Source organism: Notamacropus eugenii, chromosome 5 (genome assembly GCF_028372415.1).
Source record: "Notamacropus eugenii isolate mMacEug1 chromosome 5, mMacEug1.pri_v2, whole genome shotgun sequence".
Lineage (NCBI taxonomy): Eukaryota > Metazoa > Chordata > Mammalia > Diprotodontia > Macropodidae > Notamacropus > Notamacropus eugenii.
The window spans coordinates 69528664-69552534 of NC_092876.1; the positions used below are offsets into that span (position 1 = coordinate 69528664).

The following is a 23871-nucleotide window of genomic DNA, read 5'->3' on the forward strand; positions in this document are numbered from 1 at the left end:
TAGAAAGTAGAGGAAGAAAACTAATAACTGGTGGATCTTGGGAAAGGAAAGCCTATGCCACTTGTTACAAGTAGTTTTAGTGAGATGACTGGAAAATTTAGGACCTGGCATTGCACTATCTATTAAAGTCTTTAACATCTATTATTCAGAGTTATGAAAGGTGATAGATAATGCATGCTTGGTTGGGCAAGTCTAGTGATAATACTAATTTAATGTTACATGAACTCAGATATGTCTTGGCATATAGGCAGTGTGTTAGTGTTTTTGTATATCGGGGACATAGATGTGGCTACATATGTCATAACATTATACATACATAAGATAGTATTTCTTATTGCAAGAACTCAATTTTATAATGTATTTAACTGGTGTAGTTAATTTATCATTATCTGTAATAAATACTTATTGACTTAGTTGGAATTGAAGATTTTAGTCAGGGAAGCTTTTCTCCTAGGAAAATATCTTGGCTTTCAGAGACTAATGAAATCCGGGTGTGTGTGTCTGTGTGTCTGTGTGTCTGTGTCTGTGTAAGCAAATCAGTACCTTGCCACTGCACCCAGCCTCATTTAACTTGCATGTTATGGCATCACCTTCCTAATGTCATGATCTATCTGAAATTTTCCTTTTTCTTATATTTCTTAAGAAATCTTTGTACTCCCTTTGAAGAGATCTTTGTACTCCCTTTGAGAATATGGTTTCCAGTAATACTGCCATTTAGTCTTAGTATTATCTTTGTTTATTCATTACTTGTGCTTTGAGTATTTAATTGGATTTTCTTCCTCTTGAATTCCATGAATTCCTCTTGAATTCTTTGGTCTTCTTGAAATGTTTATATTCCTAGTAATTTCTTGACTCTTTTCTCCTTTAATGGGTATTGCCACTCCTCCCTCCCTTTCTGGCCTCCAAATTGAGATGCTTACAGCTTTCATTGCTGTATTTGGAGGGAAATGGCAAATAAAAGAATGTTCAACTGTAGGGTAGATGGAAGAACCTCGAAATCCAAAGTATACAGCCATGGGCAGCTGGCAAGGCCCAGGGATGCTTGGTTTACAACTGTACGTCAGATAATAGTGGGGATCTACAAGGGTATAGAGGCAGGTTAGAGAGTGAAGCCTACAGGGCCTTAGAAGGCAGATGCAGTACTAATGGCTGGAAGTCCAATCACTTCTTTTTACTGATAAACTAAAGTGAAGTGCTTACGTGTGTGATACGTTCTCTTGGACTCAGTTTCCTCATCAATTAAACAGAATTTTCTGATTGATACAAAGTGGTCTCTCCACCTACAGCAGGTGATGCAGGTAGCAAAACTCAAGCTAGCATTTAAATATTCGATTAGTAGAGGATAAGGAATGGTTTGGGGAATGGGAAGAAGAGATGATAGGCGTGTGGTCTAAACTCAAAGAAATTTTGGAGTAACTTGCTTTGATGTTCTGCCCAGCCCATTGAACAAGCATATATTATATGCCTTCCTTGCATATGGCACAACTCCCTTCCATATGCCAGAGTACTCCAAGCACAGCATTTGTTTTTCCTATGGTATCTTTGAAATGGATAAAATGATTCTGGCTTTGCTACAGCCAGGCAGTCACTAGAAAGGTACAGAGTAATGAGGGAAAGCAGATTCAAGTTGGATGTAGTCCAGAGCTGTCAAATCCTTTATCTTAATGGAGTGTGACTGGAGCCAGATTAAAATGTAATTTGGAAATGTTTCACAAGATAAAAATATAATCTAACATAGATAATGTTAATTTGTGGTTTTCCAAGTCAGTATGCACCTGTGTTTCTATTTGCGTTAAACACCTCTGGTGCAATATATAGGATTTGATTGATCAAAATAAACCAATCCTGAGGAATATGAATTGGGAAGAAGCTTATTCCTCTACAGAGTTCTGGATTTTCTAATGAGAAACTTTCTCTGTCATGCCCCAGAATCCACTTCTTCCTGGTAGCTTACTCCAACCTTGAAATTCACACATTGGAAATACATCCTGTATTTGAAGCCTTTCCTTCTGAATTGATGGCTTTTTCCAGAACCCCCATTTAAGGAATGACTGGGCCATCCGTGTCTTCTTCTTCAGGTTGCACTCCAGACTTTATCTACCATTCCCCCAACTTAGTTATCTCCTTTTCAGCTTTTTATTATTTTATTTTATTAGAATATAAACTCCCCGAGGACAAGTACTATCTTTCTGCTTGTATTCCCAGCTCTTAGCACAGTGCCTGGTATGGAGAAAGTGCTTAATATGTTTGTTAACTGACTGACTGAGGAACCAAAAAATACAGAAATCTTAAGATAGAGGTTTCCAAACTTATTTGGCCTACTGCCCCCTTAAAAAAAAAAAATTACCGCTTCCCTGGAAATTTGCTTTCTTTAGCTCTTTAACAGTTAGGTTTTATTTTATTTTTTTTGAAATTTGCATCATTTAAAAAAATATAAAATGTATTTTTTAAATGATGCATCCTAAATTTAATAATTTTTTGTAAATTTGTGGGGTTTTTCCTTGCATTGAAATTTTGATGATGCAGTATTATATCACGTAACCGTATACTGTTGTGAACACTATATGTGAACTCACATATTCCTCCCTGTTCATGCTGGACTTCACAGCAATGTGTTACATGCTAGCATGCCAATACTTGCTTGTTAAGATGTGTTGGTGGACTTGACCACTGATTGGTTATAACTAGCATTTTGTGTGTTTATTTGGAAAACAGTGTAATCACTACAACTTTAACTGTTACACAAAAGGTGAAACATGTTATGAATGTTTTTTTCAAAATTTGCTTCTTTCTTTATGCTTCCAACGCCCCCTTACTATTCAATGCCTCTCAATTGCACCTGAGGCTACTACCGCACTGTCCCCCAGGGGGCAGTATCGCCCACTTTGGGAAGCTATACCTTAAGATATACATAATATAACAATATCCAGTGTTGGACTTTACATTTATCCTTACTGAATTTCTTATTAGGTTAAAAAATTTCTTATATGGTTAAAAAAACATCCTAAGTACAGGATTGGGTAAGGCATATTTAAATTGCAGTTTATCAGAAAAAGACCTGATTTATAGCTTATTATGAATATATGAGCCAGCTGTGTGATTAGTCAAAAAGCTAATGAGATCTTGGATTGCATTATAAAAGAATTGCAGCATGTAGGAATAAGGAGATGATATTGCTTTGAGACTCCATCTTATGATTTTTTTTTAAGGGAGTGGCTAGGATGATGACTTCAGAAACAAATAAAAGGGCCAAAGACAAAACAACTGTTTGTAGTAAGGAAACTGCTTTACTTAAGATGCAAACTGTTTTAGTGGGAACTTTGTGACATAAGTTTGCATTACCACTTTTACAAATGTTTTCCAGCTAGTCTTCCTTATAACAGCATAAAACCATGTCTTATAAGCTGGCAAACTAATTCACTGTGCTTTGGAGATGTGAAATTGATTCAGCCACTTTACAAAACACTTTGGAATTTTGGAGAGGAAAAAAAGTTACTAAATTGTTCAGACATAACTTGTTATTCAATAATTTCACTGTGGGGCTTACTTAATCAAGATTGTTAAAAGCAAGAAAAAAACTTTTTATAGTAAAAATTTTCTCAATAGCCTTAGTTGTAATAGCAAAAGACTAGAAACAAGCCATGTGCCCAACCACTAGGAAGTAGTTGAATAAATTGTGGTGTAAAATCACCTCATCACAGAATTTTAGAGTTGGAAGGTGAATCAATGGTCATCTAGACTAAACTATACCAGGGGAAAAACTCCATTATAACATACTGCAAAGTGATCAGCTCTTCTTTGCTTGAAGACCTCCAAGAAAGGGCAGCCTACTCCCCTCCTAAGGTAGTTCACTGTGCTCTTAGACAGCTATAAATGTGAGGAGGCTTTTTCTAACATGAAGCTTGATTGCCCCTCTCCATACTACCCTGGGTTCTGTTCTCTGAGGCTGAAAAGAATAAATCTAATCTTTCATCCACATAACAGTCCTTCAAGCATAGCTATCACTTGTACCCCTCTTCCAAGCTTCTCTTCTGGTTCCCTTAGCCTATAATCCTACGACATCAGTTTCAAGGCCTTTTATCCTAGTTGTCTTTCATTTCTGTAGCTTATCACATTGTGCCTCAAACTGAACACAACACTATCCTAGCAGACGGGAGATTCTTGATCCACTGATCAAGGATTTAGGAAGGAGGAAGCATTTGGTTTTTGGTTTCTCTTTAAAAGCATTCTTTGACTTAGCATTTTTACTATCCTATCTTCACTGGTGAAACTTGTAGTCAAAACTCAGGCAGGAGAAGGGGAGAAAGTAAAGGGTTTGAAGTCATCTCTAGATAATGGTTGATTAATTCTACAAATGTTCTGTAAGCGTTTCTCTTAAGAGACATAGAAGAACAAAGGCTATTTTGTTTGTTTGTTTTACTTAGTTTTTGTAAATCTGGAAGTATGCACAGCTTCATAAAAAGAATCTGTTTTTTAGAAGGAAATACAGAATTTAGTTTGTAGTAGCAGAGGGAGAAGATTCCTCTCTTGTGAGGATTTTTTGTAAATTCATTACAATATGGTATTTATCTAAAAGATTGGACCTAAAAACTCTAAAATCATAAATCAAAATCTATAACCAAAAAAGATTCTAAGAGAATCTTTGGAATAGAACTCTCTCATCCTATGTGAAGATGCCCAACTTGAAAGCTTTGCTTGACAAACAGGTCTAATAAGACCAGTGAGATCATTATCCTGATGCATTGTGGCCTAAGGAGTAAATGAAGGTTAGAGAATTGCAATTTTTTTCTTAACATTGACTGTTCTTAAATATAACAGTTTGATACCAAATTATATTTAACTTTTTAAACAAAAGTTATTTGGAAATAGTGTGGGGTGATGCAAAAAAATTTTTTTTTAAATTGGAAGATACGTAAGACTCCCTCTCTGATTGTGTTCAAATTACTTGGACCTCTGGACCAGGTTTTTCTCTCTGAACCTTATTTTCCCCACTGTAAAATTAAAAGGTTGGACTACATAACCTGTTGTTGAGTCATTTTGGTTGTTTTTGACTCCTTGTGACCTGGGGTTTTCTTGTCAGAGCTACGGGAGTGGTCTGCCATTTCCTTCTCCAGCTCATTTTACAGATGGAGAAACTGAGGCAAACAGGGTTTAAGTGACTTGTCCAGGGTCACCCAGCTAGGAAGTATCTGAGACCAGATTTGACTTCAGGCCCAGTGCTCTATGCACCATGGCCACATAACCTCTACTTTCCTTTAAAATTCTTATATTTAAATGCATATCTATATACAAATTAGGTATTGGTGAAGAATTTATTTCCCTAAGACTTAACTATGGGAGGAGCCAGGATATCCCCTGCAGGGCACAGTAGAGAATACCCTGGATTCATGGGACCTTAATCCAGGCTCTGCTCTTTATTCCCTGGATGGTCTTGTCAAGTCACTTAGCTTCTCTCTGTTCCTCATCTGTAAAATGAGAAAGTTGAACTCAGTGGCCTTAGAGTGCCAGCTCTAATTCTATAATCATGTCATTTAACTGGCTTTTATCATGTTTTGGCTTTTCTCAAAAACCCAGATGTCTTGTGCCAAACTTGTATTTTTCTCAGGTAAAAACATTTTTCTTTGTAATTCTGCTGGAACTATAATAGCATATAAATACTAAATATTGATTTCCTTGAAAAATTAAACTGACTCTGATCTAGTTAGCCAGGCATACAAAAGATATGTAAGTATCACATCTCCTTTTTCCCCCCTTCTTTCTGAATCTTGATATCTACACTTTGCCAGCAGAGCACAAGCCCTGGCAGATCCTCCTTAAGCTGGAAAGACTGTGAGGTTGGCCTGGTAATAGGCTATATCTATGGTCTGAGGATCAGTCAAGCCAGGGGCTCATCTGCAGGATGGCCACAAATTTTTTGGCCTGCAGTAATTATCAAAGGCTTATAGAGAGTTTGTGATGTTCCTCAGTAGAAGGAGTACCCATACTGACAATTAGAGATTCTTGAAATCGATGAAGAAATTTCAAGAAATAACAAAGTATCTTAGTGTGTTAGATTTTTCTACTTTAAATCTATTACCTTGTTGTTGTTTGTCCTTCATTCTTGCAGAGGACCATGACATCAGGGAGGTGATGCCATGACATGCAAGTGAATTGGGTTTAAGTGAGGGAAGGCTGTACAAGGTCACTTATCTCATTTTCTCCTCTGGAGCCATCTGAGTTCAGTGGTGAGATATAGATCAGGATGACTGGAGATGGCCCTGTTATTCCTTAGTGTAACTCTGAATATATGTTCAGCTTTCCATTGTCCCTGTAACTGTAATGGAAGCTAAGGTCTAGAGAGTCTGAATTCAGTGGATCATCCAAACATCATTTTGGTTTGACTTCAAAATTCATTTGCCCTGTACTTGATCCTAGAGATCTCTGCTTTGAACTCTCATATTTGGGTTGGGGTTATATTGGTATGACATGGATGAGCTACTTATGGATAATAGAGAAGTGTAATTGATGAATCATTTGCAAAACAAGGGCTATTGAAACTTCTAGGTGTGGGTGTTTCTGGTTCCTTTACATTCATTGCCTTTGAGTCACTTGGTAACCATGTGTTCATTACTCAGAAATATTATGTGATAGCTATGTCTTTTTCTCATGTTATTATCAGTTGTATTGAGATCTTATTAGATAAAGTATAAGTGCAGCTAAGTGAAAATATTGTTATTTTAATAATCTTCAGATCTTGAATATATACCTGGTGAATATCTTGTGTTTTTCTATTTTCTTTTTTAAGGTTTCCCTTGATCTCCTCTTGTAATGAGTTTGAGGCCTGCCTGAGGTATGATTTACAGCTGATAAGGACAGTAAAAATCACTTAGTACAATCTTTTCACTTTATAGATGAGGAAACTGAGGCCCAGAGTAGGGAAAGAATTTCTCTGAGGTAATACAGTATTTAGTACTGGAATCTGTATCTCCTGATTCTTAGCACATTGTTTCATATCCATATAGGCTAGAATACAAATGTTTCTTTGAGCTTTTATTCCTGCCTCTCTTAATAATGTAAAGCTACCCAGCAGGTACTGCTTTTGCTATTCACTGTCTTCTCCAGTATATCCTTCACACCATTGTCCTGTGTCTCTTCCTTGTGCACCAGTCTCATCAAATCACTTCTGCTCAGAAACTCTTTCAAGGTGTTCTATTATTGCCTGCTGAGCAAAATCCAAAATTTTTAGTCTAATATTGTAGACACTCCACAATCTGGCATCAACTTGACTTCCCATGTTTACCCCACTGTGGACTTGAACCCAGTTGGATTTGCCCTAACAAAATGCTGCCATCCTTTAGAGACAGCTCAGACAAAGCCTTCCTGCCAATCAGAAGAGATCTCTCTGTCCTAGTACCTTGCATAGTACTTCATTCACAACTCAGTGCACTTGTCTTGTTCTCTTTATATTATATACCCAGAATCTCAGTTGGCAAGCATTTCAGAAGTCATTTAATTTAGTATATAGCAGAAAAAGGGCTAAAGTTGGAATTAGAATTCCAAAGTTAAACTCCGAGCACTTCCATTTAATAGCTGTATGACCTTTAGCAACTTGATCCATTTGGATCCTTCGTTACCTTAAAATGGTGTTAATGATGTCATCCCCTTCACTACTTTCATCTCAGGATTTTGAGTGTCTGCAAGTGCTTTGTGAGCCACAAAGGTCAGCTCTTATTATTGTCATTGTTAGTGGACAGTCTTAAGGAATATTGTGACTCAGGCATCATTACAGAAGATTGGTATTGTCGAAAGCATCCCTTCTCTGCTTATGTGACCTTGGGGAAAGTCCCTTAATATCTCTGAGCCTCACTTTCCTCTTCTAGTAATAAGGAGGTTGAATTACACTCTCCTTTGGGAGCCCTTGTGGCCATAAAATACTATAAGATGTGGGTTCTTAACCTGGGGGGGTTATGAATTTATTTTAAAAAATATTTTGATAACTATTTGAATACAGTTGGTTTCCTTTGTAACCCCATATGGTTTATTTAATATATTCAGAAACATTATTCTGAGAACAGCTTCAAAGGTTTCACCAATTGCAAGAGGGGTTCAGAGCAGAAAAATGCATAAGTGCCCCTGCTCTCAGTCTTGGTGTAATAAAAAAATTATACTGGATTTTCAGGCAGTTATGTTAGTTTGACCTTGCTCATGCCACTTATTTCTTGTGTGACCTGAAGCAAATCCCTTAGCCTCTCCAGGTGTCAGTTTCTTCATCTATTCAGTATTAATATTAGAAGAGATGGTGTCTGTGGTCCCTTACAGCTCTGAATCTGATCTTGTGGCAAGAAATGCATGCTTTTCCTTCCCAATTAAAAAAAATTCTGGTTTTAATATACATCAACAGAAATGAGCTTTTCCAAAAATAACAGTAGAACAGAAAGAGAATTTTAAACATAAAACTCCCAATTTCTGTTATATACAGCTTGCAGAAAAATTCTCTCTTCCAGCCCTACTTTCCAGTTGAATACTTCCAGGAAGGTGATTGTAAGGGAATGCAGGTATCCCTTCTCCATCAAAATGTTAATATGACCCATTACCAATGATGAGGAGGCAAGCCCAGGGACCTGTCTGTCAATCCTCAAGAAGATGCAATCTGGCTAGTTTTTTAAGTGCCACATCCCCCACCTCTGTAGTAGCCACACCTGCTAAAGATCTGGAAAGGAAAATTATCTCCACCAGAGGCCTTGTAATTGTCAAATGGCTCCACATTAGAAATGGCTGTGGTTTTATCTGGGGAAATTACACTAAAGAAGATCTATTGCCAACTACACCCTAAGAACCCTAGAGCCTTTCTTTTGTCTGATTTGCAGTTGAAAGCTTCTCAGTGTGTTGTCTCCATTTAGACTTGGAGCAAAGACTCTCTTACTTTTTCTGTTCAATCCCAATAGCCTAGTACAGTGCTATATTCATTTATTGATTTGTTCATGATGAAGGCAAAATGATTTATCTTTCTTGCCACCTAACACAGAACTCTGCACATAGTAGACCCTTAATTAAATGTCTGGTATGTAACATAGTGCCCAGCACATAGGTGCTTTAGTAGATGCTTGTTAAATGAATCAAAGAATGAGTGTATGGTGCCTTTAATTAAATGTAGAACAGCGGAGGGAGGGTAAGTGGTATGAGCTGATCCATAAAAGCATGTGAGCAACAAGGAGTCAGTTGAAACTATTCTACTGAGGAATATTTAGCATATTTCAACTCTGTACTGGTGTTAGTTTGATTTCTGTTTATATTACTTCTTGGTTAAGTAACAGTGCTCTGTTTTTAACTAGTGACTTGCAAAGTATTTTATTATTTTAGGCCAAAGTTCTTTAATCTCCTTCATAGCCACTCATTCAGTCCATGGAAAGGGTTGGGATTTGTGATTCAGAAGAACAGTTCAGGATTGAGGGAGGCAGCATGGTATAATGGAAATTGCACTGGATCCAGAACCAGAGGACCTGTTTTTGAATTCCAGCTCTGCTTCTTACTACTTCTGAACCTTGAGTAAGTCACTTTTCTTCTCTGATCCTTAGTTTCCTCCTCTATAAAATGAAGGTGTTAGATGAGATATCTAGTTGTAAATCTTTATTTTTGTTTTTTAATCTTAATTGAACAAGCACTAAATATAATGGATCACTTTCATATATACTTTTAGTAGATCAGAAAAAGAGGACTGCACATAAATTGCGGCTCTCCACCATATACAACTTGCTTTTCTTCTGAAATGTATAATAAATTTAATATGTAACTTACAAAGCTGTCCTGCTTGTCTGTGGTTCTTTCTGGCCTTGCTTCTCTTCTGTACAGTACATTTGGGAAAAAAATGTGCCGGTGGCCCTTTTTTCTTTATAGAAGGCTTCCTTTTCCCTGCCCTTCCCATTCCTTCCTACATCCTCATTGGGGCAGAGGAGAGAGAAAAAGAAAACCCTTGTAATAAATATGCATAGTTAAGCAAAACTGATTTCCATGGCTGTGTCTAAAAATGTGTGTTCGGTTTTACAACTTGAGTACATCAGCTCTCTGTCAGAAAATACTGTCATGTGCCATCCTTGGTTCTTTGGAATCATGGTAGGTCACCACACTGAATGTAGTTGTTAATTCTTACAGAGTTGTTTTCATAGTGTTGTTGTTGTACAATCGGTTCTAGTTATGCTCACTTCATCCTGCATCAGTTCATACAGTTCTTCCCAGGCTTCTCTGAAACTTTCCCAGTTCTCATCTCCTACAGCACAGCAGTATTCCCTCACGTGTGTATGGCTTTGATTCTTATAAATTTGAATCAGTTTCTTATTATCGTGGATACGAGATCTTTCTTAGAGGAATTTGGTTAAAGTTTTTTTTACCCCTGAGTTGTTGCGCTTTTTAAGTACATTGATTTGTTTGGAGCAAAATCTTTTTAAATTTTGTTTTCTCTGCTCTTCTCTATGTTTTGTTTGAGCATGAATTCTTGCCTTGTACAGAGTTGTAAGCAGTACTTTCTTCCTTGTTTCCTTGTTTATGGTGGGACTTTTCATATCATGCATTTAAGTCATATATCTGTCTGAGGCTTATTTCAGTATATGGTGTGAAGTGTTTGTCTAATCCTAATTTCTATCAGTTTGCTTTCCAGTTTTATCAGTAGTTTTTGTCAGATACTGTTAGTTTCTGCCCTATTTTCTTTTTCCTATATACTCTTTCACTTGGTAATGCCATCACTTCTCATGGATTCAGTTATCTCTGCTGATGATGATCACATCTCTTTATCCAGCCCCAACCTCTCTGTAGACTTATAATCTCATGTCTCCAGCTATCTATTGGACATCTTAAATTGGATGTCCTTTTGACATCTTAAACTATTTTGAACTAACAACTTAAAATATGTCCAAAACTTAACTCATTTCCCCCAAAAAACTTACCTTACTTCCTGCCTTCCCTGTTACTGTAATGAGTACCATCATCCTTTCAGTTGCCCAACATTCCCAACTCCCGTATCATCCTGGGTACCTTATTGTCTCACTCTGCCCGCCTCCCATGTTCAGTGTGCTCCCACTGCTCAGTTCTATGATCCTGACATTTCTCAGATGCACCGTCTTCTCTTCTCTGACACTGCCAGTTGACCTCTCTGCCTCAGGTGTCTCCTCCTTCCAGTTTATCTTCCATTCATCTTTCAAAGTGATTTTCCCAAAGTTTAGGTCAGACCAGGTCACCTCCTTCTCAATAAACTCTGGTAAGCTCCCTGTCACCTCCAGGATGACATAGAAAAAATCCTGTTTGGCATTAAAAAAGTCCTTTATAACCAGTCTTCTAATACCTTTCTCCCCTTTACATTCTCTACTGTCCATGGACAGTGGCCTCCTGGATTTCTTACACAAGACATTTTATTTCCCACTTCCAAGCGTTTTCAGTGGTTGTCTCCCTTGCCTCGAATTCTGTTCCTTCTCACCTCTGCCTTCTGGCTTCCTTCAAGTGTGAACTAAAATCCTGTCGTTCCCCTTCCCCCCCGCCCTTTTTTTCTAATCCCTTCCTTCTGTTAATTATTTACAATTTATCCTCTGTGTAGCTTGCTTAGTTATTTGCATTTGTATCTCCTATGCTTAGCATAGTGCCTGGCACACAGTGGATACTTAAAAAATATTGATTGATTGACTCAGCAGCTGGAATCTTTAGATTTTTTTAACTTTCATCTTTTAGGAATAGGCATTTTTATTTGCTCCTGTGCCTTGCTTAGTTCCTTCTTTGTAGAATTACTAATATTTGACTTCTTTCTGTCACAGAAAAAGAGATCAATAACAAATTCTTTTGGGTCTTTATAATTTACAGAATGTGTTTATACTGCTTTGAAGCAGGTCTTATCATTTATCCCAATTTTGAAAGTGAGGAAATTGGGAGTCATAGATTATGTGGGCATCCCTATGATATGGAATCTAGCCGGCGTCAGTAAAGGGAATTGATCCCAAGCCACATTGTAGATGAGACCTCAACAAATTGGAACTTATCTGGAGGAGGGCAATGAAGATAGTGAGAACTAGAAACTGTACTTTATAAGGATTGCTTGAAGGAGATGGGGATGAAGAGAAGATTTCTGCGTAATAACTGCCTTCTTTATTTAAAATGACCTCATGTGAAAGAGAGATTTGACTTAGTCTGTGTGGTCCCAGAAAGCAGAAGTAGAAGCAGTTGTTGGAGTTTGCACAGAGGAAGGAAAAATATCCAACAATTAAAGGCATCTCAAAGTGGACTGGGCTGTCTGGGGTGTTAGGGGCCCCCTCATTAGAAGTCATCAAAGGATCAGTAACCATTTGTGGAGTGTATTATACAAGAAATTTCTTGCTTAAGTACAGTGTGAACCAGTTGGCCTCTGAGGTCCTTTCCAGTTCTGTGATTCTATGACTCTTTTTTAGTTTAGTATTCATTCTTCTCTTTTAGGGCTAAGTATAGCATTGTAGTTTGTTTTCAGTTTTTTCTGGAACCAAAGCAATGATTCGACTCCATTAGAATGTAGTGTTGGTAGTGGTATGGCACTGAGCGTATAGGAGGAGAAAGTTCTCCTACAAAGAAAATAAGGAATTATTAGGTGCTTTTAACTATAGTTACAAATTATGGCATGGTTTCTGAGTCAATATTCTTTAAAAATTCCTTTTCTTTGGCGTGATTTGGAAACTTAATAATTTTACACTGCACAATAGTCATCACTTTTTCTCTTGAAATGATTCCAAAGCAGAGTGGTTCTATCACTGAGAAACTAATGACCTCAGTACAAATTTCCTCCCTATCCTGGACCTGTATTTCTTCATCTGCAAAATGAGGGAGCTGGACAAGTTGATCTTTATGTTTAACATAATTTCCACCCTTAGGATATTATACGTCTTGATATGTTATTATATTATATTATATGTAGCATATTATAATGGAAAGACCACATTGAACTTGGCAATCAAACGTTTCATTCTCACTTTTGACATTTACTGTGTGGTAGTAGCCAAAACATATATTATCGATTTAATAGTACCTGTACCGTATACTTCACAGGGTCATTGTGATGTAAACTATAAAACCCTGTAGAAATAAGAATTGTTACTTTGAGATTCCTTCCAGCTCTAATATCGTATGGACTTAGAATTCTACTAAGGTCGGAAGTAGGGATGTGATTGGGTGTATCATCGAGAAACCAGTTTATCTGCTTATTGCCTCTAGTTTGTGATAGAGGAAGTTTCTAATACAGACAAAATATTACACTTCGATTGTATGTTATTGTTGTTATTATCTGAACTGTTGACAATCAAGATGGATTTTAATGTTAGAACAGTGATGTTGAATAATATTGTTTAGCATTGATAATTTAAAAGAATTGAATAATATCAGAGCTAAGAGACTCTAGAGAATCATTGAATCTAAACAACATGTTTTAACTGAGCCCTTGAGAAGCGAATTGATTATCTGAAACACACTCCAATAGATTAGTTTCAGGATCAGGAGTTGTAACTGAGGTCTCCTGAATACAAAGCCCAGGCTCTCTTTACTAAACCAGAGTTCTTTTTTGTCGAGACCTTGATTTTGAGCAAAATTTGTAGATTTAATTTTAATATTTACATCCATATTTTTGCACTTATTACTTCACATTGACAGGGTTTCTCTTTTTATAATATCTTCTTGAAGATAGTCTTATGGGTGTCATATGGCAACTATTATACCTTCCTATAAATTTCCTTCTCTGAAGCAGATGTTAGGGATTTGACCATAGAGGGAAGAACACAGAACTGGGAGTTAAGAGACCTTGTTTAGGGACTATGAGCTAAGATAATTGCCTGACAAGAAACAGACCATCCAGCTCCCACACACACCTTACTCCAACAAAACCCTGAAATTTGTACTTGGCTACATCGTGATCAGCAAAGCCACTGAGTAATTATAGTGTCTTTTTCCACCTCGGCACTTCACAAAAAGTCAGCTAGAAGTCCATAGGAAATAGAAAAGGGAACTGTCGTTAAAACCATTGCCAGATTAGTCATGCAAGCCTTTGGCCTTCCAGCATAACCATAGGCATCCCAGAGGATCCATGTCCTTAGACATCCAGAGTGGAGACCTTCTTCCTCCCCTGAAAGCCTTGGAAAGATTGGAAATTCAAAATGATTCAGAAAGATCTTGGGTATCAGCACAATTTTTAATAAGAACAACATTGTAAGAAAAACAACTTTGAATGACTTAAGAAGTCTGATCAATGCAATGGCAAGCCTTGTCTCAGTGGAGCTACAATGAAACGTTTTACCTACCTCCTAACAGGAAAGATGGTCTGTAATGTGAACAGAGACATGTATTTTTGAACATTGTCTCTATAAATTCTTTTTGTTTGACTGCATGTTACAAGGATTTTTTTTCTCTGTTTTTTAACGGGAAAGAATGTTGCAAATGATGAACAAAAAGATGGCCATTGAAACATTTTTTAAAAACACACAATATAAGGAAGTTCAAAAGGAAGCAAAGACGTAGGACAATTTTGAAAGTAACATGTAGACTATGTCATGCTCTGAAAAAGGAAGCAGTATGAAATGAAGATTCGGAGTATCATACACTTTTTGTGTTGTTTCTATATATGGAAATGACATTTTTACCCAGCTATTTTAGTTTGGAATAAAAAAAAAAATTAAGTTAAAAGAGAAGTGATCTTTCTCCATTTCCTAGTCCTGCATTTTATTACTGACTAGATGTGTAGAATATTGGGGGTTAGAGGAAGAATCTCTTCTATATGAATTGGCACTGTATCCTTGCAGAATATCCTTTCCTTGCTATATCTAAGTAAATCTCATTTTGTTAAGTATTTATTAAGTATTTGTTAAGGTCTTTGAATATCTCACTTTACTCCAACATTGAACCTGAATTATCAGACCAGCTTGAGTCAGGCCTGGCCTGCAATATTTGGTGTAGATGATGACATTTTGGCCCATATCATGGTTGAAATAGATTAATGAAAGGTAAATGCACAGGATGGCTTGATGCCCAGACATGAGAGCTTGTATCCCATGGCAAGAGTCTCTTACTAGTGCCATACTGAGAATCGTCTTATGGAGCCTCAATGTCTCTGTCCCTTAGGATGCTCCATAGACCCCATAGAAGTAGATCCTCCCACACGCCACCATCTTTCCCCAAGGGAAAGTAGAACACTGCTTACCACTAGCTTACTAATTCTATCCACTAAGGCAGTGATACTACCCTTTAACACTAAGAATATAGTCTCTCTCTGCTGAAGTTGCTGGGTCAGTTTACTTTCATTTTCCTTGTATTGGCAATCTAGTCTGGCTTTTCTAGGACTGTTAAGAATACTCAGGGAATGTTTTCCCTGGGCATTATCCTCCTCCACATCAACCTATTTTTGCTTTCACAGGAAAGCAAAGACAAGTAAGAACCAGCAAGCTTTTATTTATTAAGCACTTCCTGCATGACAGGCATTGTTCTTAGTGCTGCAGATAGTGTGAAAACACAAGGGTTGGTCAAGCAACTTACATTTTAATGAGGATGTAGGGTAGGAGGCAGCATGTACATCATTATATACAAGGTACCTAAAGAAAGGGGATATGGAAGGCATCTTAGAGTGGAAGGCATAGCAGCTAGAAGAGAAAATATTCAGAACCGTGATAGTCTCTTACAAGAATGTCAGGCATTATGGGGACAGAATTTCCCAACCCTCTAGTGAATAACTTCATCCATCAGCCTCAATCCAAGAAGCTAACAGCGGCTACCCAGGAACTGATTCTCCATCTACATGAGTCTCTTTGTCAGTTTCTCTGCTGCATATTTATTAAAGCTTTTAGGAGAGGACCTTATTCAAACCTTTGACCTGATTGATGGCATCCAGCTCCATGACACAATGAAATCAAGGTCTATTAGGCCCTGTCTCACAAATTGTACCTGACAGGAGCAGCCAAGAAGCTCACAGCTGGAAAGTCAGCCAGGTGCAGGTCATAGAAATCAATTCTTTGCAAACTGGCTTTGATGTTATAACATTTCCTTTGCACCATGTTGACCAGCTTTAAAGGGTTCCCATGTTATTCATATTCTCCTTAGTCACCACTTGGTTCAAAACTTTCAAGATGAGATTTGTTTCTTATTCAACACAAAGCTGACAATCTTGAGGGTTTTCCCACATAATTTTGATGTGGAGAATGAATCCAAGTAATGATGGGATTGGACTTCACCATATAAAAGCGTTTTATGTTGAAAACACTAGGTGACCTTTCTGATGCAGAGTGAGAGCCTGTCTTCCTTCCTTGAAATCTCTGCCTGAGTCATGAGTTCTCATGTGAGGTAGAATGTCTAGATTGCTCAAGTGCACACTGGGAAGAAGGATGGGAGCTTGCCTTTAGTTGAAATTGCACCGATTGGGCCTGTGGATAGAATTTCCTAGAGCCACTTGGCCTTCCCACAGCCCTGTATCTGGTTTGGAAATGAATGCACCTTTTCCTGTACCAGTTTCTGTATTACATCTTGTAATCTCTTCATCTCCCTGACTTGGGAAGAAACAGGAGAAGGAGCATTATGGGGTGAAGGGGCTGGGAGAATATTTGCAGAACACATAGAAATCTGTGGAGACCATGATGCTAATAAAGTGATCAGACTGCAGGCCAGAGAGGGAAAACTTCAAAAATGCTCAGTCTCAGGATGTACTGAGGTTACTGAAGGAAGTGCAGGATAACAAAACAAGGTTTATTAAGTTGGGCAAAAAGAGTTTTTTGTTTTGTTTTGTGTTTTTAGTTTTATATGCATTTAATAGTTTACCATTTGGTACAATAAGATTTTTAATATGCAGAAATAATATGAGTAAATTTTGTTTTACACAGTCTGAGCACAAACAAATACATTCCTTTACTGATTTTTAAAAAATGGTGTCAGTATCTTCAGTCTGGGGAACTGTTTTCTCTAATTATAACCTCGACATTATTCTTATGAAATCAGTGCTTGCCTTTATGTCAGTGTCTGGATCAACTTCTATTAACTTGAAGATTTGGGAAAAGAGAAGTTTCAAGAAACCACTGGTGAGCATGACTGGAAGAACAACAATGAGCCATGGAAAGAAAGTGTAGCTGCTCCCCTCTTTTGTGCTTCATTTTTTTCTCTGCCCAGAAGAATGATCTCTGGTCCTGAAAAGGATGAAGCAGAAATATCTCAAAAGGCATTCATATTCGTAATGTGTAGAGAGGTGTTAAGAGAGTACCCAGCAGCTCTTAAGCAATTCAGGTAGGCAGGCTGAGCTGGACGACATTCCATGTTACTGAAGAAACTGGCAGTCATGATGTTTATAACTATATGAGCTAAACTTATATTCCTGTGGTAAAATTCTGTACATTACAGTCAGTGTCTAAAGAAGAAGACAGCAGTGACAAAGAACCACCATGACTTAGGATGAAAAATTAACAGAGGTGATTCTGGAGGCTTTCTGACTGTTTTTTGCCAGCATTCCCTTCTACTATGGCGTTTTAAAACATCAGAATTGTTTTTCAGTGTACCCACCCACCCAACCCTCCCTTATAGCAAACAGAAGTTTGAGCAAATCCCAACTAACAAAAGAAATGTCTGACAATGTTGATGCAGTGTCCACAATCACAACTCTCCTTCCACTTTTTGACAAGTTAATTAATATGACTGCAGGAGCTTTTGGCATTGGTTTCTATACCATATTTGTAATTTTTATGGCAGGATTATATTCCAGTGCTTTGTATGCCTCATTTTGTTTAACTGTTGAACTGGTATCCATTAATGGACACCACTTTGTTTCCAGTTTTTTGCAACTACAAAGAATGGTGATGTGAATATTTCATCATATATGTGGTCCTTTTATTTGTCATTGACTTCTTTCTAATATATTCCCAATAATGGATTGGATTGATCAACAGCTTTTCCAGCATAATTTGAAATTGTTTTTTCAGAACTGTTAGACAAATTCATAGATAGCTAATAATGCATTAGTGTTCCTATTTCTCCACCCTCCAACATTCACTATTTTTTTCTCTTATTATCTTTGTTAATTTGATGGATTTAAGTGGTGGAGTCAGGCATTTACAAGTATTTATGTGCCAGAGACTGTGCTAAGTTCTGGGAATGCAAAGAAAGGTAAAAGACAATCTCTGCTCTCAAAGAGTTCATGGTCTAATGAAGCTATTTTATGCTTGTTTCTCTTCTTTCTTCATGTCATGATTGATAACCTTTTAACTTCTTCTCCATGGAAAAGTGGTCACAATTTGTCAGTTCCTTACATATCTTGGGTGTTAGACTTATCAGAAGTATTTGATAAGATTTCACCTCCATCAGTAGTTTCACTTCTTACACTAGTTGTATTGAGTTTGCTAGGATAAAAAGTCTTTTCATCTTTTTGTAATCAAAATTATTTATTATGATTACCTCTATTCTACTGATTATGAATTTTCCCTTTAGCCACAATTTTGAAAAGCACTCTTCCTTCTACTTGCTAATTTTTTAATGAGCCCCTCCTAATTTGGAGCTTATAGTGGTATATTTTAAGATGGTATTTGAAACCTATTTTCTGTCAAACTGCTTTCTGGTTTTCCCAGCAAATTTTTTTCTCAAATAAAATTTTACTGATTTTTTTTTTTTTAATCGCCTAAATTTTCACCTGTATCCTTCCTTTTTCCCCTTCTCAGAGAGCCATTCCTTCTAGCAACAACAGAAGTTGTTATTGAATAGGGAGTTACTCCTGTGTAAATTCTGGTATTGAGTTTCTTGAACATTGGGGCTACTGTATTTGATTGCTTCTGTGTGTTGCTTGTGTAATCTGTAACACTGGTCTACATTTTTATTTAATAAGTAACAACAAACATTTTCTATGAATACTATATTTCAAACTATCCTTTTAGCCGTAATTCTTAGATCATATAATTTTACTTGTTTTTATTTTTTTCCTTGAGATACCAGACCTCTGTTCTTCCAAATGTATTTTGTTCATTTATTTCTGTAAAGTAATCCCTTTCCCTATTATTATTCGACACAGTTCTAGGCATGCTAATTATAACAATAAGATGAAAGGGAAATTAAAGATAGAAACATTGTTAGAAAGGAGGCACAATTTGGAGATAATATGTTTCATGTATTTTTTTTAAAAGGAAATTTTCATTTTCAGTTCCAAATTCTATCCCTTCCGCCTCTCTCCTGCCCCCTGCATTCATTGAGAAGGCAAGAAATGATACTCATTTATATGTACAAAATTATGCAAAACATGTTTCCATAATATAATATGATTTGTTTAGAAAAAAATTTTTAAACATTGTCTAAGGCTTCAGTAAAATAGCGGAATATAAAATAAGTTCATGAAAATCATCACAATTCTATACAAGCCTAACAAAAATAGAAGTAAATAATAGGAATTAGAGCTCCATTGAAAACTACAATTGCATAAAATATCTGGTGATTACCACTTTAGATTTTAATTAATATATCTATAAGATACTATAGAATTAGAGGAAATCATAAATAGATTCATTATTTATTATTAGGTCAAGCCAATATAATAAAAATGACAGTTTTAGTTAAACTAATTCATAGATTCAGTCCTACACATGTATAGCCTGTATTGAAATGCTTGCCTTCTCAGTGGGAATGGGGAGGGAGGGAGGGAGGAAGAGAAGTTGGAATTCAAAGTATTAGAAACGAATGTTGAGAATTATTATTGCATGTAACTGGGAAATAAGAAACACAGGTAATAGAGTATAGAAATTTATCTTGCCCTATAAGAAAAGAGAGAAGATGGAGTTAAGGGAAGGGTGGGGTGTGATAGAAGGGAGGGTATATTGAGGGAAAGGGTAATCAATTTTGTGAAAATGAATGTCGAAATCTAAAAATAAATAAATCCAATAAAACAAAAAAATTAAATAAAAAAATTTAGGCCTATACCAATTAATCTATCAAGGAATTACTTTATAGAACTTAACAAAATAGTAATAAAATTTGTTTGGAAGAGATAATTCTAGAACTTACATTCATTTTCCTAATACTATGCTTATTTGTGTACATGGTGTATACTTCTAGTTAAGCTTCTTGAGCTTGGAGACTGTTTATTTTTGTGTTTGTTTTCCCCAGCATCCAGCAAGGTGCCTTATTAATAGTAGGCACTCAATAAATATTTCTTTAATTGCATTGACTAACCTCACCTCCCTCCCTTCCCCCACCTTTTTTTTTGAACCAGGCTACTAGATGGATTGACCAGGTAACTACTCTAGATGGTATTACCTAGGGATTAGCAAAGCGTTGAGTAGAGTCATGCTAGTCTTCCAGACACAATGTAGAAATATATATTTGGGTTTTATGGTAATGCAGTGAAGATTGGGACTGGTTTGATGACTGGACTCTGTCATTAATGATTTTGATTAGATGTCAGCTTGGAAGAATTGCCACTGGAGTATGTCCCCTGGTGTTCCATGCTCTGCCCAGTGCTATTAAATTTTTTTAGTAAAAATTTGGTTAAAGGCATGTAGGTGACAAGTGTATCAAATTTGCAAATGATATTACCAAGCTAGAAGGGATGGTAGTAAAAGATCTTGCTAGACTTGAAGTTGGGGCAAAATCTAATCTGATGAAATTTGAATAAAGATAATTTCAGAAATAATGGTTTAAAATCCCACCTCTATCACTTCCTTTCTACAATCGAGGTACTCAACCTCTCCAGTCTCAGTTTCCTTATTTGCAAAATGAGTGGGTTGTAATAGCCATTGCCTCTAAGAGCCCTTTCAGCTCTAACTCTGTCATTCTATATTCTTGCACGTAGTTTGAATAAATAACTTCACAAGGATAAAATAGGGATGGCATGGGTAGACAATTAGTGGTCAGAAAAAGATAATGGTGCTTTATTGAGCAGCAAACTCAGTAAGAGTCAATGTTGTGATATGGCAACCAGAAAGCTAATACTAAGAGAGTTTAGGCTGGCTGCATTAGAGATGTACACAATCCTTACTAAATGTCTGGTGATTGATTTGTCATGTTCTTGCTGTTTTCTGCATTGTTCAGATTATATCTGGAGTATTATTTTTACTTCTGGATGCTACAGTTTAGGAGGGACATTAATATGAGGAAAAATGGGTGGATATTTCAAGGAGGCAAATTGGAGGTTCATATTAGGAAGTCCTCACTAACAGAGCTTTTCAAAAGTGCAATAGGATGCCTTAGTAGGCTTGGATTATTCTTTATAGGAAGTCTTCAAGCAGGGACTAGTTGGTCACTTATTGGGCAGGTACTTTTAGAAATTTTTGTTCAAGTATGGGTTGGACTCGATGGTATTTTAGGGCCCTTTCAAATCAGTGATTCATTTGTACAAGGATGAACTCATTATCCCTTCCTCTTGTAACATTTCATGACTATCTGAAGTTTTATTCTATGCTCAAAGACAGAAAATAATTCTGTTATTTGGAACAGAGAGATTCATGGGATAGAGATTGATGGGATCCAGAATTAGATAGATGAATTTTTAGTAGAGATGAAAATTAAGAAATTAAATTTTACCACCAGCTAGAAACATTGGGTATTCACAGGTCGCCTGGTGAATTAATTGACTGAGCTAAAAACTGGAGCCCGTGTTTCTGAGCTCCAAGTGCATTATTCTCACTGCTCTCATAAACTTATTTGCATGCCTTTTTATTCTGAAAATGCCAGCTTTAAGAAAACAGGTACAACAAGCCCCAGGCTTGCCTTCCAGATATAAGTTTGAAGTTGTACTGCTGGCACAACTTCACCTTCCTTCTCTTTAAACTCAAATTACTATGTTGTGAATACCAAAACATATGTGTTACTTCATACCTGTCATTAATGTGGGTGGATAAGATATGAAACCAGCACTGTATACAAATAAGCATGACACCCCTTAGTGTTCTCTAAAGAGCTGTGGTGGTCAGTTTGTCAGAAGTTAGATCATTTTTCCAAGGTAGGCAAAAGATACTGAAGGAGAGATTTTGTTGAATGATTGTTGTGCATATATCACAGTTTGGAGATGTAGTAAAAATAATATTGGATTGGAAGTTGGGGGACCTGGGTTCTAGTCCCAGATCTCCTTATTGACTCTGTGACCCTGAGCAAGACACTTCATCTTTGTGGGGTCTCAGTTTTATTATCTGTAAAATAAGGAAGTCCAAGGCTCTAATATTATGCAATTCTAGTATTAGAGGTTAGGTCGGATGAATATTTGGAAGTAACAAGAATTCTTTGACTCCCATTGTCCATCATTTTTCTTTCTCTGTCAGCTTAATTCTTAGAAGCTGTTCACATAATAACATGCATTCCTTTGTAGGTCTTGATTCATAACCCAAGTATTCACACAATAACTTTCTCTTCTCTGAAAATGATTGTTGTTTGCCTAGTGATGTTATCAGTTACTGAGATTTGATCGTCTTGAGAATGGAACTAGATACCTGTGTCATAAAAACTCTGTAGGACTTTCAGGCTTGGTTAGTTAGAATGACAGCCTCTGGTTACTATATCCCTTCTGCTGACTGGGTAGTCAAGGACAGTCTAGAATCTGAAGCCAACTGGACAGTATATGGGACTGGAAAAGTTGAGTATGGAGAGGGAGACAGGACTGTGCTAAGAGGAGAAGGCTACAGGTCAACACTTTGAAGGTTTGAGAAAGAATTTCCATGCCTTACATGCCAGATTGTTGCTGTTGAGACGTTTCGGTGATGTACAACTTTGCAACCCCATTTTCTTGGCAGAGATACTGAAGTAGTTTGCCATTTCATTCTCTAGCTCATTTTACAGGTGAGGGTAACTGAGGCAGACAGGATTAGTGTCTTGCCCTGGGTCACATAGCTAGTAAGTTCTTTTTTTTTTTTTTTTTTTTTTTTTTTTATTTTTTTTTTATTTTTTTTTTTTTATTAAATTTATTTATTTAACTTTTAACATTCATTTTCACAAAATTTTGGGTTACAAATTTTCTCCCCTTTTATCCCCTCCCCCCCCAAACACCAAGCATTCTAATTGCCCCTATGACCAATCTGCTCTCTCTTCTATCATCCCTCTCTGCCCTTGTCTCCATCTTCTCTTTTGTCCTGTAGGGGCAGATAGCTTTCTATACCCCTTTACCTGTTTTTCTTATTTCCTAGTGGCAAGAACATTACTCGACAGTTGATCCTAACACTTTGAGTTCCAACTTCTCTTCCTCCCTCCCTCCCCACCCCTTCCCTTTGGAAGGCAAGCAATTCAATATAGGCCATATCTGTGTAGTTTTGCAAATGACTTCCATAATAGTTGTGTTGTATAGGACTAACTATATTTCCCTCCATCCTATCCTGTCCCCCATTACTTCTATTCTCTTTTGATCCTATCCCTCCCCATGAGTGTCGACCTCGAATTGCACTCTCCTCCTCATGCCCTGCCTTCTATCATCCCCCCCACCCTGCTTGTCCCCTTATCCCCCACTTTCCTGTATTGTGAGATAGGTTTTCCTACCAAAATGAGTGTGCACTTTATTCTTTTCTTTAGTGGAATGTAATGAGAGTAGACTTCATGTTTTTCCCTCACCTCCCCTCTTTATCCCTCCACTAATGAGTCTTTTGATTGCCTCTTTTATGAAAGATAATTTGCCCCATTCAATTTCTCCCTTTTTCTTCCCAATATTTTTCTCTCTCACTGCTTGATTTCATTTTGTTTTAAAGATATGATCCCAACCTATTCAATTCACTCTGTGCACTCTGTCTCTATGTATGTGAGCGTGTGTGCATGTGTAATCCCACCCAGTACCCAGATACTGAAATGTTTCAAGAGTTACAAATATTGTCTTTCCATGTAGGAATGTAAACAGTTCAGCTTTAGTAAGTCCCTTATGACTTCACTTTGCTGTTCACCTTTTCATGGTTCTCTTCATTCTTGTGTTTGAAAGTCAAA

At 37.0% G+C, this 23871-nt stretch overlaps 1 protein-coding gene across 7 annotated transcripts in view; it reads left to right on the forward strand.

Annotated features, from left to right (window-relative positions):
* PHACTR4 (phosphatase and actin regulator 4) overlaps nucleotides 1–23871 on the forward strand; it is a 126406-nt gene that overhangs the window by 44810 nt on the left and 57725 nt on the right. The window contains exons 2-3 of one of the 7 annotated variants that reach the window (XM_072609573.1): nucleotides 6785–6829; nucleotides 9340–9525. The exons of 4 other annotated variants lie outside the window; for them this stretch is intronic. The gene's annotated coding sequence lies outside the window, so the exon portion shown is untranslated. Of the gene's footprint in view, nucleotides 1–6784; nucleotides 6830–6858; nucleotides 9526–23871 lie in introns of those variants that run through there. 2 more of the 7 variants (XM_072609574.1, XM_072609575.1) reach the window with 2 other exon arrangements.